The sequence below is a fragment of the Antechinus flavipes genome, chromosome 2 (genome assembly GCF_016432865.1).
Source record: "Antechinus flavipes isolate AdamAnt ecotype Samford, QLD, Australia chromosome 2, AdamAnt_v2, whole genome shotgun sequence".
In the NCBI taxonomy this organism is placed as follows: domain Eukaryota; kingdom Metazoa; phylum Chordata; class Mammalia; order Dasyuromorphia; family Dasyuridae; genus Antechinus; species Antechinus flavipes.
This window is the reverse complement of record NC_067399.1, coordinates 583528888-583550379: the sequence shown is the minus strand read 5'-3', so window position 1 is coordinate 583550379 and position 21492 is coordinate 583528888. Positions and strand designations below refer to the sequence as shown.

The 21492-nt window shown below is 35.3% G+C and overlaps 1 protein-coding gene and 1 pseudogene across 1 annotated transcript in view; one reads left to right on the top strand and one right to left on the bottom strand.

The window, feature by feature from the left end:
* SORCS3 (sortilin related VPS10 domain containing receptor 3) overlaps nucleotides 1–21492 on the bottom strand; it is a 687244-nt gene that overhangs the window by 356289 nt on the left and 309463 nt on the right. The window lies entirely within an intron of this gene.
* LOC127552297 (actin-related protein 2/3 complex subunit 3-like) lies at nucleotides 13821–14459 on the top strand (annotated as a pseudogene).

Here is a 21492-nt window from a genome sequence, read left to right as displayed (position 1 = left end):
ATATTTAACCCAGTAGAACCAAGTACACCTAAACTTGGTGAAAAAAAAGTTTGAGACACTTTCCATGACTATAAGGTTCTGAGGTCATCTGGTATAAGGATTAGCCAGGTGTAGGGACATACTGCAGCCCCTAAGTGTTCATACTTTAGCTAAGTCTCATCCTGGATACATAATCATTTCTTTTGAGAGATCTACTGTTAGGTTCTGATAATTTTTTGTCCTTCACCACCAGCTTCTATGTACTTTTTGGGTTTTGACTGTTTATCCAGTTATAAATACTAGTTAGTCACACCATCCATCCTCATTTTTCTACACTCTTCACTTTGCAAATCCATTGATGCATTCTCAGCTACACTTTACTTGCTATAGTCCTAGTTTCCTGCTCTGTATTCCCAGTACATGGTAACCCATATGAGCTTCAACCTGAAACTCCAACACTGTACCATATAGTAAATATGTATGTTCTTGAAAAAAGTATGTAAGTTGAATTTCCATAAATTATATCCTTCTCAGCAACTGACTTGTATTTGAATTTTAGAGAAGCTTTGGTCTACCCCACACATTCAAATTAGTTTTGTCTTTAGTTACTCTATCCCAGATTCCTTATCATATATTTCAAAGACTTGAAGTTAGAAGGAATACTAGGGACCATTATTTTACAGATAAGGAAACAAGAACAGGGAGACTGGTGAGTTGCCTATGGTAGCAAATATCAGAAACAGAATTTGAACTCTGGTTCTCTGATTACAGTAACAATCCTGGCTCCACTTTACCACAATTATTACTTCCAGTTAATCATCTGCAAAAACAAATACTTGCATTTACAAAGGGTAAATAAAAAAAAACATGATCAGGTTAATTCTATGATAGTAAAATAAATCACAGGACATTGCACAAGATAAATACTTAATAAATGTTTGCTAAATGAATTAATGTATCTCCCTCATATTCTTTAGTTTATGTTTCACTAGTTTATGAGTTTTTTACATCGAATTTTCTTACCCAGAGGACATACTTGTGGTAAGAATCTATTCTGCAAACAACAAGGAACGAAAGATTCTATTTATTAAGTGGCATGGGTTGAGAAAATAGAATGAAATGCTTCAAGGCGTTTCAAGAGAAAGCCTAAAACTTTCCAATAAGTATAAGATGGTAGTCACATTTAACTGCTTTTCTTAATGCAACATACTTTCAAGCCCTGAGAGAATCCCTTCTTTTCTGTAAAAGTGTTTTACTCTCTTACTGAGAAAAATAATTCAGTTCATCTATCATTCCCCTGAAATGCCAATTCAAACTAAAGGGCTGACTTCCCTGCTCAAACTACTTCCAAAACTATTTCTCTTTCCCTATGGTATATAAGCAAAAGCCTCCACCACTCCCCATGCCTCCCTGCAGACCCACAAACATACATATCAAGATCTGAGGAAAACATAGCAATTTAAAATCAAAGACAAACATGGCAATTTTAAACACATCCAACTCTCAATTTTCTGTGTCTTTTGGGGAGTGGGTATACTGAAGAGGCCTATTGATTTTTAAACGTGGAAGAAAAACAAAACTGGCTGACTTTTAGTTATCAATGCCGGTGGAGGAGAACAACAAAATTCATCATCTAAACCAATGGATGATCAAAGAATGGCCTTAATTTGACATGGAAAGACAATAAGTGATATTGATATAATTTAATTTGATTCAGTTTAGCAAACATTTTTAAATACCTAATTTGTGTAAGTGTTAATTTATGTTGGGCCTTTGACGAGAGACAAAAATAAGCAAAACATGTTAAAAGACCATACAGTTTTAATCTGGGACTAGTCTACAACCAATATACAAATAACAATGATATAAAGTAAAACATGATAAATGCCAAACTGTTAGACTCTAGGGACGCTTAATTTGTCATAACAAGAAAATCCACTTTGTTGTAATTTCTTTTCTAAAGCACCAAAAGGATTTATTCTGTACAGGGTTATAAACCAAGTGAGCATAAAGTAACAGTTGGCAACATGAGACCTGGTCTCTAGGGTTTGGAGATGGAATATGTAAGAAAAGAGTAACTAAAATGGCCATACTCTCTAAGAGATTTCACTGATAGGCAATTTAAATATTGATAAAAATAACAAAATGTCCCCCTACACTATGAAAGTAATAGGATTTTTGTGATACCAAAGAAATAGGAGGAAAGTATATACTTGTTAATCAACGAATGGTTAAACAAATTTTAGTACATACATGTAAGGGATATTAATGAATTTTAAGAATAAATATGATAAATAGGGAAGTCACATAAATCAATGTAAAAATGAAGTAAGCATAGCCAAGAAAACAACATCTAGATTTATATAGATTGGGAGGGGGAGGCTGGGGCAAGGCAATCAGTATTAAGTGACTTGCCAGGGTCACATATCTAGTAAATACACATTAAATGTCTGAGGCTATATTTGAATTCAGTTTCTCATGACTTCAGGATGTAGTGGATCCTCTATCCACTGTGCCATCTAGCTACCCCCTTATATAGTGCTTTAATGTTTATGAACATCTCATGCTACCAGGACTCTAGGAAGTAAAAGTTATTATTATCCTCATTTAAAGTTGAGTATGCTCCAGTATCACACAGGTTGTAAATGTCTAAGGTCCCATTTGAATTCAACTCTTCCTGACTGCAAGTTTAGAACTGTATGCATTAACTACTTACCAGGTGCTTCACCAAACTTCCTCAAAGTAGGTACAGCAATATAAATAGAAAGAAAGTGGGCTAGGTGGTACAGTAGAGAAAGTCAGGAATCAGGAAGACCTGAATTCAACTGTGACCTCAGATACACACTAGCTGTGTGACCTTAGACACAATCAATTATTTCATCCAAGAAAATGACAATAATGAGACAACATACCAAAATTTGAGGGATGCAGCCAAAGTGGTAATAAGGAGAAATTTTATATCTCTAGATGCTTACTTACAAAACTGATTTTTAAAAAGATATCAGTTTTTTTTAAGTTCACTGAGAACAATGTAGATAGAAACTGAGTGATGTGGTAGTCAGAGAGACTGAACAGATAGGGATAAGTGACATGAGTCAGAAGGAAAGAAAGAACTTGACACAACTGAAAATCCATATGAAAGGTCTGAGTAAGTTGTAAATGTAAATTCCAAGAAACTTATGATCAGTCTGTGAGAATAGAAAGTAATATTGTCATTAACAGAAACTTTCATTTGGGAGAGCAAGAAAAGTATGTATTGAGGCCAGTTAGAAGTTTTTATATTTCATTAATGTTTCAAGTCCTGAGGTTTTGAGAGACTGTGGTGTCATAGAGTTTCAGTGCACACCCAGAAAGGAAGATTAGCATCTGAGAAATGATAATAGAAGAAAATCTTTTCTCTATGGTAGGTATATAAAAATTTTAGAAGACAAAATTTATTTCTGTGTACCTGGGATGGACAGAATAGATGGACAATGAATTGGTGCAAGTTAAACAGAAAAGTGGACTAAATTGTTTTGGGGAAATTACAATATTTCCTTAATGATCCCATGCTGGTAAGCTGAACAAGAAGCAACAAAGTTCTAGGAGCACTCTAATGATACCTAAGCATAATGAAACATAAAGAAATAAAAGTCCATCCATTTTTATAACTAAGTTCTACCTGTGTTGCTATATGGAAGTAGAAAGGTAAGGAAAGGGAATAAGCCCTTAGTAAATATTATTATGACCGTCTAGGAGTGCTGGGCCTTGAATCAGGAAACTTCAAGTTTGTGAGTTCAAATCTGGCCTTACACATTAATATTTGTGTGATCCTGGGCAAATTACTTAATCCTGTTTGCACACCGATCCAGTATCTTTTCCAAGAAAATCTCAAAAAAGGTTATAAAAGAGTTAAATGAGATTGAAACCAACTTAATCACAAAAAGTACCTAGTATAGGGGGCAGCTGGGAGATGCAATAGATAGAATACCAGACCTGGAGACAGGAACATCTGAATTCAAATCTGACCTCAGACCCTTACTAGCCATGTGACCCCGGGCAAGTCCCTTAGCCCCTATTTGTCTCAATTCCTCATCTATAACATGAGGACATGCTAGAGAAAGAAATGGCAAACCAGTTGGGGACCTTTGCCAAGAAAACCCACGGACAAGTCCATGGAGTCAAAAAGAGCCAATTGAACAAGAACACAATACCAATGAGTGCCAGCACTATACTAAGGACTATACAAATATTAGTTCATTTGATCTTTGTATCAATCTTAGAAGGTAGAGAATGTTATTTCCATTTTATAATTGCAGATAAAAGTTGTGACTTATTCAGAATCATATAGCTAATAAGTGACTAAGGCTGGATTTTAATTCAGGTCTTCTTGTGTCCAGGCCCATCACTCTATACCCTGCGCCATTAGCCACATCCAGTAAGAAGACAATAAAATTATCTTTGAAAAACTGAAGATGAATATAATAATAATGGTCAGTGACTAAACACATGGTTAAGTATGAGCAGGCTACAACACAAAACTAATGAGGATTTTTTTTATGAACGCAACTAAAGATGTCATCAGGAAAATGTACTTTAGGATGAAAGGATGATGGACTAATGATGGTGAGGTTGTATTAATCTTGAGCTTCAGTGATACCTTTGTGATATAAAAAGATACTGAAAAAAACCTCTAGCCTAATGAGAAGACACTCTATGAAGAACTTATAAGAGGGACATAGACAAGAATTGTCCAGTACGAACAAGCATGAATGGATAGCAATCTGCATCCTCAAAAGGAATATCCAAGTTGATGAGATCAAAACTCTATTTGAGTATTAAAAGGGAACCCATAACAGATACTGTATTTGACCAGCATCATTGTCTCAGTAATCTATGTATGGGTAAAGAGATTAATTTGGGATTGATAAATGGGGAGGAAAGGGGAGTACCAGCAGAATCAATGAAAACTATGATCACAAACACATGGATTAACACAAATAGTTGTGTCAGGAGGGATACACTACAAATTCCTAAGGAGGGTATTTATATAAAATTGCTTCTCCTGCAAAAAACACAGGAGAGAAATAATAGAGATAGTATGGTAATGGTAGATAAATTGCTGAACTTAGAAAATCAGGAAGATTTGAATTCAAGTCCTACCTCTGGTAATTACTAAGTAGATGACAAGGGATAATAAGTCAATGAAACTTTCTAAATTCAGTTCCCTAACTGTAAAATAGTGATATTGTTTATGTATTATCTTTATTGTTATAAATTATTACTTCTACTATCATTAAGGCCAAAGTGAGACTATATTTAAGAGAAACATTTCACAGAGATAAAACAAAGTAGAACATAAAATGGATAACAAAGTTAAATATGTATCTTTTCCTTTAGAGCTGGTTGATGGAAGAAGGAAGAATAACACCTCCTCTAAGCAGATGACATAAGATACAAGTGAGAAAATATTTTTTGATATTTAAGATTATGTTTTATTTCAACTAATTTTATTGATACCTTTCCAAATATGTTTTCCTTCCCTAGGGAATGATTTTTTATAACAAAGATTCAAAGAGAAAAAGGGAGTTCCTCAGAAAAAATAATTCAGTAAAGCTAACCAATAGATTGAGTAACACATTACAGAATATGCAATATGTTATAACCATAGTCTCCCACTTCTACAACAAAGAAAGGGAAGGGCGTTTATTTATCCTCCAAAGTCAAACATGGTTATTCATAATTATGAATAATTATACAGTATTTGACTTCAATTTATAGGGATATTTTTTAACATTTACATTATTGTAGTAAATATATTTTCTTGCTAGTTGTGCTTAATTCACTCTGCTTACATAAGCCTAACTATCCTTCTCTGAATTCTTCACATTTTTTGCTTCTTACATGGCAGAAATAGAATATTTCTTATATTATATTATATTATATTATATTATATTATATTATATTATATTATATTATATTATATTCATATAAAATTTGTTTAGTCATTGTTCAGTAAAGGGCTAGCTACTTCATTTCCCATTCTTTGCTGCCACAAAAGGTGCTATTCTGACTCCCTTGGTGTGCATGATATTTTTATCAATTAACAACTTTGTAAAAATGTCACATTTTCTTGATCAGATTGGGGGTGAGGGTAGGAAGAATGTGCTAGAATAGCATGGAACTAATTCAAGTATCTAGGGGTCTCAGTGAGATAAAGAAAAGAGTGAAATCCCACTTCTCTAAGCCTAAGTCAACCACCATACCAACCTAAAAATCATATTGTTCATGCTACTTACAACAATCATATCACGATGTAATGTTTGACACAGATAAATTGGATTGTAGTTGTCCGTTTCCCATGAGTAAATTTAGATTCCTTCCCCATTGCCAAATGTATGGAGCATCTACCATGAGCAACAACAGTGGGCTGGTTTCTCAAAGAAGATGCAACAATTCTTTTTACCACAAGGCACTTAATTTTCCTAGAGAATATTTAGAATTATGCCAACACAAGGCAAATAGTGGAATGCTCTAAAGTTGGAGAGGGATTTATCACCGTGACAAAGAGATGGATTCTGAGTTTTGTCAATTTTAAGCTTTTAATAGGTCCTAGCAAGTTAGAAAAGAATTTCTTTATCTGGAATCTGTGAACTTTAATATAGATATAGATATATATGTATTAAATAAAGAAATAGATAGCTCTTTCCATAGAATTCTTTTCTTTTGTACTCCTATATATTTAAAAACATTATTCTGAAGAGTTTTTATTAGACTATCAAAGTGATCTGTAACACAAAAATTTTTTAAGAATCTCAACCCAGAGGCTAATATCTAATGAGATAGATTGTTCCAAAGGATATTCATGAAGGGTGCCAGAGGGAATACTGTAAGCATTACCTTATTTACTGTTTACTTATTTAGTATATGTTACTTTATATTTATTTTGTATATTTATTTACTATATGCTATTTTATGTATATTATATGTATATATTATTTATCATATATTTTTCTTTCTGTTTTCAGATAAGATTAAAGCTTTTGTACCAATAAGTAGTTGAAATGGGACTTTGTATAGCCATTGCACTTTCAGTCTGAGCTAGACAGAGAGCTACAATTTCTAAGAAATGAGCAGATAGATAATAGATGGATAGATAGATAAATAGATATTAGATAGATTAGGAGGATGGACTAGATGGTCTTTGAAGTCCTTTTAATTTATTAAGGTATAAAGGAGTTGACCTTTATATTATTGGACAGTTTGGAAAAATTAGAAATCACTGAAGTATTTTTAAAAAAAGAATGTACGTATGTTTTCATAACATCTGTTTGGTTCTTATATTGGAGAATTGACAAAAGAGAGTGGTCCAAAGGAAAGAGGTCAGAAAGGGAGTGATCAGAAGTAATATTCTTCCTTTAATGAGTCAGCACCATGGTTAGTGAACTGTAGGCATTTATTTCCAAGTTAATCTCCAGAATCAGCCATGCTGCCAGCCCCTAGGCAGCTTTGTATCACAAAGTAAGATCTGGATAGGAGTTCACTGGTCATTTTAAGAGCTCACTTTCCACGTCAAAGATCCCAATGACGGCTCAAATGTGACAAAAAGCTTATCTAACCACTTTTGGGCTCCCACTTTTAACATGAAAATAGCCTGAATCCAATGTAAACTCAGCAACACAGGCAGTAAACATCAAGGCCATCTTTTTGGGACTTGGAGCAGAGTTATACTACTTGAGCTGCTGGGTGTCAGGAAATAGAAAGCAAAGATAAAGCCATGAATATGAATAGCTGGAGAATCAAAGATGAGGTCATAGAGCCTGGTAGATTAACATATGTAGGCACAGATAAATGTATCTTATATAAAGGTGTCCTCAAAAGCAACAAGCTCTCTTTCCTTTTTCAAGTTTCCATAAATAGCTTTATATACCACAGCTGTAGAAAGAAGTATATTGTAGCAATACTACAGGGTTTCAATCTTAACAATGTTGAATCAGTATCCAAATCACATGTCTATTGTGAGTAGTGAGAAGTGAGTCTCCAGTCAATAGAAAGAACTGTGTCATGAAATCAAAATTGGAAAACCTAGATTATGATTTTGTTTCCCACTAGTCATGTGACTTTGAGCACATTATTGTAATATCTTTGGGATTCTCTGTTACTTTATCTGTAAAGTGGGAATAAAATAATACTCACAACCCCAAAGAGTTAATATAAAATTTAATGAAGTAATAATGTACATGAAGATATCTTGTAAATTGGAAGTTATTATGCAAACATAACTGTAAATATTGTAATACCCTGTAACTTAGCATACAAATATGAAGTACTATGTATTTTGATGGTGGTAATGATTAGAGACATAATGTAGTAGTGGATAAAAAAACTGGTTTTGGAATGAGGAAGATCTGGGTTCAAGATCTGCCTCTGGTTTTACATCTATGGTTAAGTCACAATTCAGAGTATTCCAAGAATTAAAAACTCACCAGTCTTCAAAAAGTGGGGTGAAGTATATACAAATCTGGTTTTCTATACAGAAGAAATTACACATTCAAACTAAAAAAGAAAAAGATGATTGACAATGTTGGATCACAAGAGGGATACTTAATTAGCCACATATTCTAAATATCTCCTTTTTATTTGGGGTACAAAAGGTGATTCAGAAAACTTCAATTTGCAACTGAACAACCAAGTCTTCTAGCAACCAAAACTATTCCAGTAGGACAAGGGGGGTTGAAAGAGACGAGTATAAACTCTGTATGGGTTTCCAATGTTAAGGATGGGTACTTTAAAGTGTGCATGCTCACATATGCAAGTACACCCCAAGTCCTGAGTGAGAAAGAAGTGAAGAGAAGCTGAACTCTAGGGAGCTAATGAGAAAACTATTGCTTGATTACCTCAGCTCAAGTTGTATTGGATTTGTTTCAATCTGCATCCTTAGATCTTATAGAATATATACTAGTAGTACATCATCTTATGACTGCTCAGAAATTTCCAATCCACTGAGAGTGAAGGGACATTAAAAGGTCTGAAGGGCACGAGTCATTGGCTGAACCATCCTTCTGACTCAACTCAGGCAGACCCCAGCCCAAATCTCATTTTAGATACTAACTCTCTACATGGCCCTGAGTAAATCACTCTGTGCCCATCTACATGGCCCTGAGTAAATCACTCTGTGCCCATTTTTTAATCTATAAAATAAAGGGTTGAACTCAATTGCCTCTAAAAAGTCATCTAATGCTAAATTTATGATTCCATGATTCTAGAGAAATGATGTGAGTGGTTTCACACACATACAGACACATATGCACAGTAATATAGACACACACTTTACTATCCTCACTCAGACTATATCCCTATTCCCTCCCACTTCCAAGCCAAAAGAATCACAATTTACATTAATAAGAGCAATATTTACTGAGCCTCTATTTTATGCTGGATGGGCAACATTCATTGGATTGAATGAGCTTGAGCTCAACAAAAGAAAATGGGAGGAACAATTATATGATGAAAGAAAATTTTAGGAAAAATTAATTTTAAGCTAATAATACCACTGTTGTTCAAGAACTCTCATTGAAACTTCATCTGCTTGATTATCCAGGCCTTGGTTAGTTGTCCCACTGTGCTGAGAGACAGGAACCCAAAGGCCTGAAGAATATACTTTATATGACTGACTGATGAGAACACACAAAAAGCCATGAAGCTACCAAGAAAATAATAAAAATGATCATGTTCATTACTAAAGTGAAGATAGCATCATTAGCACTGTTGTCTATTTACAATAGGCTTTGAGTCCAGTAGACAGGTATTCCAGACTGCAGAGGTGAGAAGTCATTAATGCAAAAAAAATCTTTTCAGTGAAATAAACTTTTTACAACCTTTGTGTCTGTGAGCTTCGTCTCCTTTAAGCCATCAAATGCTAATGTTATATGATCTGGGATCAAGAAGGGGCAGCTAAAACCAGGAAGCTAGCAATTCATTATTCCAAGCAGTTTTTCTGAGTAGTTTTTGCTACTCCATCCTCAAAATGTCCTTTCTGACACTTATAACTTTTCTTATAGACCAGGAATAGAGTCTAGAATTCGAAGTAGAAAGAAAGAAAAAATATTTTCACTTCCTATCAGCTCCTGACTCTCCAAACTACTTTTATATGTCTGACCTAGTGAACTTCTTCTGGTGTAAATGCCTCTGCTCCTGCTACCTCTTTCTTCAATTGGTAAACTCTCATTTCATAATATTCATTTCAGGAAGCATTCATGTCAGCCATGATCACTTCTAACCTGGATCAATTCCTGATTCTCTGGATTACTTTTCCCCACTGTTCGTCCTTGGGTATCCCTCCCCCGTTTCCCTTGTGGGTAAATATTTTTCTTCCAATAAGTTCCTTGAAGACTCATTTGGTTTGGTTTTTTTTTAGTTTGTTTTGCTTGCATTTTCATATCCATGACAAATAATAATTACTTAATAAACATTTTATCTATGGGATGATTTAATATTTCCAGTGGAAGATCCCAACCAAATTCCCAAGTAGAAAAATTACTTGTTTTCCTTGGTGTACTTAATATTTTTACCTTTCTTTTTCATACCAGCAACATGACCCTAAATACACTTTAAGCTCAAAAGTTTGTTGACTTTCCAAGTATTGGTCAACTCTGTCTTATTTAATTACTCAGGACTAATTGTGTTGTAGATGAAACCAGGAGAGCTATATTTCAGAGATATATCTTAATTCACAAAACATGTGCCATCAACTTGCTATGAATTTTGAGGCAAGACAGTTCCTCTACTCAGCCTTCATTTTTTTTTCACCTGTTCAATAAAAAATTCAAACTAGATAACTTCAACTCCTAACACACTCTGGATCTGAGATGTGGAGTCTCAAGCATTAACTTGCTTGCTTATTATAGAATACATACTCAAACATTATCGCATCTCTTTTATAGAGCTTTTTCTCATCCTTCCACTATTAGACATTCACCATCTAATCTTATACTGTTTTATAAGCTTCATATATTTACCATATTCTATTTTATATTATACTTATATAAGTGCACATGATTTGTGATTTAGCCACATAGACAATGTCCAGGAAAATAAACTTTGTAGAGAAAGAACCCACCATCCTTATAATAACTTCCACCTACTCCTTATTGAGAGAAGGCAATTCAACTTAGTTGAAATAACAAGGCATCCTAAGAGAGACCTAGAAGAGAGCATTGCCAGAGAAGTAGAAAAACTGCTGTCATCTTGGTCATTTACCCTCTGGTAGAGATAGGATAGTCCTTAAAGAGACTCAGGAATTTCAGTATTCCCTGAACCATTGATCTTGCTTCCAGATCAAAATCCAGAATCACTATATAATGGAACAATCCTTATGGAGAAAGAATTCACCATTTCCAAGCCCACCACTGCTAACTGCCAACCAGCTGCCACCAAGAGGTAGATAAGTCCCAAAGTCTCTGCAGCAATCATTTCCCCAAGACTACCAACCCTACTATTAGCCTAATTCTCTCCATTCAGAACAACCTTTGTTGAGATGCAAGCTCTCAACTGCCTCTGTGGCTATTATATAGTTTTAGACTCCTCTACCAAACAACTAGAAAGAAAGATTATTGCCACCAAAGCCCTTGGAATAATCAAATAAAATGTTTTAGCATTAAAAAAAAGATATGATTTTACTAACAATATAGAAAAGATTTATCACCATTATTTGTATTGCCACTGTGCCCAAAGACCATGGGATTCCAGTTGCCACTCAAATCTCGTTTCTATCTTATCTCCTGGTATTATATTTAGCTCCTTGAACCATGAATGTCTAGCTTTTCTTTTTTTGCTTAGTGCTTAAAATAGGAGCAAGTGTTTCTTTATAGTAAACAATATATTAAATGTTTTTTCCATTTGTCCACTGTATATAATTATTATTCTAATTAATCTCTGATCCTTACTAGCATGACAAATTGCTGACAGGAAACCAGCCCCCCCCCCCCCTAGTTCTAAGTCTGCTGTTAGCTTCTAACATCAGTCTCAGCAAGGAAAGTTGACCTGTGATATTTCTCTCTCTCCATTCAGGGTAAAGTTCATCTGCCCTGTTTTGAGAAATTGGAGCTCCCTGTGATGCTAAACTTCTCTGTCTTTCTTTAACCAAGAATAATTCCCCCACTTCTCCTACCTTGTTTTTAATCTACTTTCACCTCTTAAAACCAAAGTTGTTAGCCTTTTGTTATTGACAATTTTGCTGATGGAGAAAAATGATTCCCCTCTCATTAATTCCCAACTACTTCATTTTTCATCCCTCGTAAATTAACAACTTTATATCAGGACCAAACCACAGCCACAGCCTCTCTCTTTAGAGTTAAGGAATGAAAGAACAAATGGATAAAAGGAAGAGGAAAAAAGAATTGAGACTGAATTCTCTTCTAGTTGTTCTCAAATTTCAGTCTTTTTTTTCTTTGATTCTTAGAGACAAAGGCAAAAAGCTAACCGTTGAGGATCAGGGAGGTACTGACCTCATCAGGGACCAAAATGACTCAAAGGGAAATGAAAGAAAAGAAAGAAGGTAAGCTAATCTCAAATATTCACTCTGCTTTTTCTCTGTTTCGAAAAGGAACAGGTTCTGAGACTGTGTTCAATCCAGCATGATTCTTGCAAATTCACCCTTTACTAGCAAAGTCCTTTCCTCAAATCAAAATAAAAATGTGTATGTAGATATCTATAGAGATCTATCTATGTATGTGTGTGTGTGTATGTAATGTATATGTATATAATTCTGCCCATATAAATTAATGAGACCAAAGTAGCTAGGAACTTATTTAGAGGCTCGTTAAAATGATTATCAGGTTTTTATTTTGCATTTTATTTGACAATTCAGAGCATATAAACCTGTAACCTGGCTTTTCTCTACAGAACCTTTTGTGGCTTGCATATAGGATTTATTTTTAAAAATAAATGTATGATTTGCAATAAGACTATCCAGGCATTTTAAAAGAATAATAAAAAAAAATCAGCCACTTGCAGCACTTCTTGGGAACTGTTTAAACATGCTGAGCCAACTCTTTAAATTGGATTTTTAGTGTGATGTTTTTACAAAGAAACCTAACACAAAATATTACCCCCAAATCACAGATTTATCCCCAAAAGAAAAATTTGTCTTCTTTGACACAAAGTTGAGATTAGGCTATAGATTTTTTTAAAATACATTTTTATGGATGATCAAGACAGTCTGTCACTGTTATTCCATTCTCAATGACTATCACTGGTTTAGAAAAGGATACTGACAGCCCTCAGAGCTAAATAGGAAGCCTTAACAAGAAGGATAGAACCAAAGATTGAACAAGAATGGAGGAACTTAAAACTACAGTGCAAGGGATTAAGGTTAGATAAAGGAAAAGCTCCCTGTTAGAGATAGACTGAGAGAAGTAGAAGAAATTCTTTCTCTGAAGATCTTTAAAAGAAACAATAAAAGAGAAGGGTTTCTTTTCCCTTGTGGAGTGTTTAGAAGACAGGAGGATGAATTATATGACCCCTCGAGATCCCTTCTTGGAGTCTGATGATTCATTTACCTCCTCCTTGGCATCGGTCATCTGAGGAACATAACCTCATAGAGTGAAGAAATGTAGTTTCCTCCATTCAATCTAAAGTATGAGAAAGGAGAAGGGGATGAGCCAGAGATAAAGCCCTTTAAGAGAGAAGGCTACCCATAAGCCTTCATTTCTGCCAGGAAAGATATAACCTTGAGAAGACATCAATTATTCTCATTCAAAAATAAATCAAGACTCCATCCAGTCACTAGAACCAGAAGTTCCAGGGTCTCTGAGGGAAGCCAGTACCCTCTGCTTGCCAGAAGCTCAGGCCCAGCAGCCAAGATGCCAACATAGCATTCCTCTCTCATGGACCCTGATACCAAACTAATTGGAAACATGGCACTGTTACCTATTAGGAGTCAATTTAAGGACAGCTCCAAAAGAAACAAAAAGACACAGATACTGTGGTTGAAGCTATCTATTATTTCAAGAGCATGTCTTCTTCAAAAACTATGAAATTAAGAAGGAAGCTGATAGGACATTGATTTATATAACTCTTTAAATTTCTGAATACTTAAAGAAACTCCAGAATTATAACTCAAAAAGCTAAGGAGAGAAAGAAATGTATACATCGTGAATCACTAGTTTTCCTATTCCTGGAAAGCCAGATTTCTCTCTTAATGCCATTTGTGCCAAACCTTAAAATAAGCTAGAAGATGAAATGATGAGGATCTATTTACAACAGCTGTGGCAAGAAAATGGCCTGAAGCGAGTGAAAAGGGCTTTGATCCTCACAGTGGCAGATTTAGCAAGTGGTGGACTTGCTTTGTAAAAAGGCAGTTCATGAACAAGAATCTTTCTGGGGCTGAACATCGACCAGATCTTGAGCAGTCATTCCAGATGCAGAAGCATGCAACATTTGGCACCAAGTTGTACATAGTTCTCAGCCTTTGTTTCATAAAACTTTATGCCAAGGAATAAGAGACACATACTTACTGGGAAAACCCTTTATTAAGAATCTTGGAGTTTAAGGATCACTAAGAATTTTTGCAATGCTAAGTTGGTGTTTAATGATAATTAAAAAGATTTATAATATTAAAAAAAATCAACAAATATTTACTGAGCTCCAAATATGGGTTCTGCATTTATTTAGTTAATGAAAGGGAGGGTGGAAAGGCAAAGAGGAAAAACAAGAGATTAATACATGTACCTTCCCCTAACAAATTTTACAATCCAGTTGGAAAGACAAGATAATAATATAATAGGTAACATTCATATAATGCCTTATGTTTCACAATAATCTTGTGAGGTATTATCTTCATTTTACAGGTGACACATACAACTATGAACACTCCTTCCTTATTGAAACCACTTTATATAAGTATAAACTTTGTATTTATTTTTGCATTTTCCTCGTAGGATAGAAGTTCCATGAAGGCAAGGACCATTTCAGTATTTTTAATAATGCCATTAACTAGCACAAGGGCCTTGTTAAAAAAAAAAGTACTTTATAGTGTTTGCTCAACTGAAATGATGAGAAGACAAACTAGAAAATGAAGGTTGGATAGAATCTAGATTCTATCACATCTTCCTTTAGGTAGTGAGCGGTGGATGTGCTGATAAATATTTAACAACTAGCTCTCTGGGGGAAAGGGAAAATATACTCATAGCACATTTCTAAGTTTAATCTGTGTTTTTTAACATTTTCTCCATCACTTTTTTAAGTCTGGACCTTCAACAACACAATAAATCAAGCCCTGACTTGTAGCATTTGCTTATTTCACAGATGTAAATGTTCTCACTGAAAATTTCATAATCTATTCTTGAATGCTTATTTAGCTGGCTTCAGCATGCCCAGAGTTGTGAGTATCTGGAAAGCAGAGACCCAATTCTTATTTAATTACATATTCTTACATCCTTACCACAGTGTAATTATGTAATTAAATTAAATTGAAGGGCAAAGGACCAAAGGCCACTAGGTGGCATAGCAGATAGAGGGCTGGACAGAGTCAGGAAGAGCTGAGTTCCAGTCTAGCCTGATACATTTATTAGTTATGTGACTCTGGTCACATAACTTAAGTAGTGTCATAAGCTCAGTGGTGTCAAATTCAAATAGAAATGGGGGCCTCAAAACCATACATAAGGATCCCTTAGACTGTAGGGGTCCTCAAACTTTTAAAATAGGGGGCCAATTTACTGTCCCTCAGACTGTTGAAGGGCCAAACTATAGTAAAAACAAAAACTTTGTTTTGTGAGCCTTTAAATAAAGAAACTTCATAGCCCTGGGTGAGGGGGATAAACGTTCTCAGCTGCTGCATCTGGCCCGTGGCCCTAGTTTGAGGACTCCTGCTTTAGAGCTACATGTTGACTTACAAAACTACATTCAATTTTATCTATGCTTATTGCATTCTACTTATTTTGTTAAATAGTTATAAATTGCATTTTAGTGTGGTTTGGGCTACATGCAGGCAAGCTACATGTTTTATGCCTCTATATCATTTTTTTTATTATAGCAGCTATATTTCAAGATTATAAATAAGGATAAAATTAGATATTTGTAAAATGATCAGCAAACTTTAAATCACTATATAAATGATAGCTGTTATCATTCTTAATCTAAACATAGAGATAGTGATGGACTTGGGGATTAAAAGGTGATCCAGAAAGGTTATTATAGCTAAGGTATATGTTAAAGAGTCCTGAGAGAAGTGATTGGAAAAGTAGAGTGGAGTCAATCATGTAGAGCCTTGAAAACTATCGGGAAGGCTGGGATCCATTAGATAGGAAACAATGAATCAATTGAGGAATAGAAGAAGTTAAGAGGATGACAGAAGTATGTAAGGAAAAAATTTTTAAGGAAGTAAGAAGAACTAGTATTAAAGTGCTTATTCTAATGGTATAGTTTCTTTTTTCCTATTAAGGGACTGCCATTCTCTCTCTTCAATGCCATACAGTTTCAGGGTGAATCTTCAGAGCCCCCAGGCAAGCACATTTTGATAAAGAAACAAAAGTACACTAAAGCCATGTATTATCCCTCTTGCTCCCATGAATAGTTATAAAATAAATGGATTTCATTGCCCTCGAGAAAGTTTTCTTTAACAACAACTCCCCAAAAGCCCCAGTGGAAGAAAAGACTGCATTTCTTCTTCCTCAGTGAGATCAGCCAACTACAGAGATTGCTACTGGCAGGGAGCGCATCTCCCTCACTCTGTCCCCTCATTACCAGTCCAAGGTCAGAGTGACAGCAGTCAGCTCACAACAGACACTGTTGCTGAGACCATCTATCTAATGAGGGGAGAGTTCCCCAGGATCCTCAAGACTGCTAAATGACTAGAGGGCTGATTCAGAGACAGCTGCCTGGCCTAAATGCTGATGTGATAGCCAAAGACAAAAAGCTGAAATCAGGGACAAATGGAGGCACAGTCAGGGACAATGGCCCCCTCTTGAGGGTACCCTGGCACTGACAGCAGCAAATACATTTGCTATGTCTCTTTGGGATTCTGGCTGCAATGCAGAGATTTGCCAATGAGTCTCAGTGCTGATCAAACAGGAAAGCAAGATGGAAATTAGGGAGAAGAGGGCAAAGAAAAAAGGCGTCCACAATCAGGAGGTAGAAAGCAAAGAGACTATTTCTGTCAAACAACCTGTGTTCAAATCCCCTGCCCTGCAATCTATGTGACCTCAGGTACATCATTACTGCTAGAGCACTGTTACCCTATCTATAAAATGAAAGGGTTGAATTAGGACATACAATTAGATTGGAAGAGATCATCAGGATCATTGTGCTGAAAAATTGTAATCACAATTACTGAAACATAAGTGAAATGACATGTCCAAGTTGATACAGGTGGAAAATGGCAGAATCAGAAGTTCAAGCATGTCCTCTTACTCTTTCTACTTTGGTATAAAATCTCTTGGAGCTCTTACTCAATGATTCTATGACCCACCATGCTTAATCCTACTATTCTGTTCTTAGCAAAGTGGCTGGGACATTGTTATAGTTGTTGCTGTTTTTGTTTTTGTTGTTTTGTCCGGTCATTTCATTCACATCCAACTCTGTAATTCTATTGATAGGTTTTGGCAAAGATATTGAAGTAGTTTACCATTTTCCTCTCTGGCTCCTTTTAGAAATGAGGAAACTAAGATAAATAAGGTTAAGAGATTTGCCCAGGTTCAAACAGCTAATAAATGTTTGGGGCTGGATTTGAATTCAGATCTTGGAGGACACTCCAATTCCAGTGTCCTATTTACTATACTACCTGTCTACCTGGCATATAATAGGTACTTAATAAATGCTGGCTCACTTTACTTGATTTGACCCATGAAAACATCTATTTTTCTGTGTTTATTGTTATTCAGTGGTGGTATGTGCAGCTCCACAACTTTGAGGTATGACTAATGTCCCAAAAGAATCACATTTTATACTTGTAAGAGGGCATTAATTTTAAAAAATCAACAGTGTGAAGTAATCAATTTGAAAGTATGTCCCTTTCAACTACTATCTATCTGATCTCTCCCTGTTTCTCTAAATCATTGATTCCTTATTTACATTCCTTATCAGATCATCCAAACCATCACAACTTCCATCACTGACTATCCACTACGTTCTACCTAGAAAGTCCTTTCATCTACAACTCAGTCCTAGCTCTCAATCCCCCCCAGGAGTTACTGCAAGAGACTCATAATCAGTTTCACACTTTCTCTATCAAGAGATATCAATAATACAAATATTATCTTATGGTGGTATAAACTATCTCAAAAACGTTGGAGATCACTGATTTACAGCAAATATTTGTTCAGCAACTTCTATATTCAAGTTCTATCATCAGGACCCTAGGGAACATAAAGATGAATTAAACATGATCCCTGTTCTCTGGACAGTTACAACTAGTTGGGGGCATAGAACCTAGATATAAAATAATGAATTATATCCCCTCCTTATTTATATAAGTTTCTTGAGAGCAGGGACTTTTTCATTTTTACATTTGTTTTTTGAATGTTTAATATGGAGTCTAGCAAATTGTAGGAGAGAGTAATTAGGAAGAATGAATTCTGAACCTGTGATTTCATCATTAAAAGGAACTCTTAGTGTGGGACCCAGATATAGCAACTGGTTAATAGCATATGGTCTTAGAAAGTTTTCTGAGGTTTTGTTATTAAGTGATTTGTCCATGAATATATAGCTATTATGTTTCAGAGGTAGCAAGGGGATACAATGTATAGAATGCTGGGACTCATCTTCCTAGATTCAAATTTGTCCTCAGATATTTATTATATCACCCTGGGCAAATCATTTAACTCTTGTTTGTCTCAGTTTCCTCTTCTGTAAAATAAACTGAAGAAAATGGCAAACCACTCTAGGATTTTTACCAAGAAAATCTCAAATAGGATCATGAACAGTCAGATGTGATTGAAATGACTAAACAATAAGGTATTCCTAATTCCAGGATCTACCTTCTATCTAGTATACAAGACTAATTCTCACTTTTCATTTAATTGATATATAATAAATGTTTGTTGAATTGAATTGAAAAAATGCAACAGTACCTACTGGTCTCTGCTAAATTCCAAATGAGGGGCATTCTCAAGTCTATGTAACATCAACAGATGCCCTATCACCACTTCCAGCTGCTGCCCATCATTTCTGCTCTCCATATTTATGGATTTACTAACCATCAAACACTACTTTTATCAAGCCATATCCTTTTTCAAGAACCTATGATACAACCAATAGCCTCTTATTACCTATAATATGGAATTTAAACTCCTCTGCCTGGCTCTCAAGGCTCTCCATAAATTGGCAGCAAACTCCCTATCCAACCTTATTTCCCACTGTTCTTTGACATGTTTTATTCATCTCTGTATCCCCTCAGCAACTGGAACAGATTCAGGCTTGTACGAAATAGGTGTCAACAAATATTTGTTGAATAAATAAATTCTTTCCTTATATGTAAGTATTGTTTCACAAGGGTGGCTCTCTAGCAGCCAGAAATAATATGGATAAGTCACATACAAATAAGCAACATCCACAGAGACAAACTCACCTATGATCACTCTAAACAGAAATACTACAGAATATTGAAAAGTTGCAAAAACAAGAAAGCAGGAAGAAGCCCCAGGATACACATGAGTCAAGGAGAGGCCATCAAATAAGAAGCTTGAAGCAAGGAACATACTGCCTGCTTCTTGGAAATCTTGGGGTAAGGGATGGAAAACCACATGGAGAGGTAATATAGAAATGGTTATTTCTCAGAACCCTGCTCCGACTTAAAGAGGAAATCAGCACCATCCAGAATAGTTAAGATCATCTGACAGAGATGCTATCCTACTTCAATCTTAAAGGAAAATAACAGTCTAAACAAGTTCAATTTGCCTTCTACTTGAACCTCCCTAGAGAGCTCCGAATATTTCCAAAGGTACTGCCTCGTGCTCAACCATATACTGGAATCAGGAATCTTGCCAACCTCCTCTCCATAGCCCCCATGTGCTTGGTGCTCAAGCACTCATTGGACACAAGACAGTGTCTTATATTATCAATATTTGTATCCATTGTATCATACAAGGTTCCATGCCTTGTTTATTTGGGGATTCTCCTAAAATACTAAATAATAATATTTTTAAACTGCTCCATTATAAGGTACTAGATTAACAAAGAACTTTCCTTATAGCTCTAGGGCAGTAGGTATATTTTTACCCTCACTTCCAAATGAGAAAACAGAGTTCAGAGAGGTAAAGAGACATGCTGTTGGTTTTATATGCTCTTTCTAAAATGAACTAGCTAGTTTGGAGCTATCTCTTGGTTTCTTCCTAAGGGATGGCTTTCCCCAAGATAGATCATTTGACTCATACTCTCAGGCCAAGAAAGCCTTTCACATTTCTTCTATCAGGAACTCTTCTTTCCATCTTCATGGATGAACATGAAATAGATGCCCTGCATGAACATCTTCATGGATGCCCTAAAATAAGGTTAATGGGGAAACATATAGTGGAGGGAGATATTCTCACCTTCACCTGCTGTGCTTTCTCTATGAGAAAAGTATAATGTCCTTGTATTTGATCCACCATATCCATATTCTTTATGGGGAGGTGATTTCAAAAGTCTCAAACAAAAGCAGTTTGCTCTATGACAGTGCCTCTTTCCATCGCATATTCCTTTGCTATAGAGATTGACAAACTTTCAGCAAACTACAGCTTTACTTCAATCTCTGAGCTAACATTGGTTTTTTTACCTTTTTACATGCAATAAAATTTTATTTACAAATATAAAAAGCATTGTTAGTTCAAACAAAAACTAGGGGATGAAATCCATAGTCTGCTGACCTTTGCTCTAGTCCAGGTTTCTTAAATTTCTTCCATTTGCAACCCCTTTTTGCACAAGAAATTTTTATGTGACCTCAGATATATAGGTATATAATTTAAATAAAAAATACTGATAATAAATCATAATTTTATTGGGCCTATATCTCAAAGAAATCATAAAAGAGAAAAGGACCAACATGTGCAAAAATATTTGTAGCAGTCTTTTGTAAGGCAAGGAAATGGAAACTGAATAGATGCCCATCAGTTGGAGAATGGCTGAGTAAGTTCTGGTATCTGAATCTTATGGAATATTATTGTTCTATAAGAAATGATCAGCAGGATGACTTCAGAGAGGCCTGGAAAGACTTATTTGAACTGATGCTAAATGAAGTCAGTAGAACCAAGAGAACATTGTACACAGCAACAACAAGATTGTAGGATGATCATTCTGATGGACATGGCTATTTTCAACAATAAGGTGATTTAGGCCAGTTTCAAAAGTCTTGTGATGGACAGAGCCATCTGCACCCAGAGAGAGGACTGTGGAGACTGAGTATGCATCACAACAAAGTGTTTTCACTCTTTTTTGTTGTTATTTGCTTTTCTCTTTTTCATCTGATTTTTTTTGTGCAGCATGATAATTGTGGAAATATATATAGAGAGAAGGACTGCACATGTTTAACATATATTAGATTACTTGCCATCTAGGGAAAGT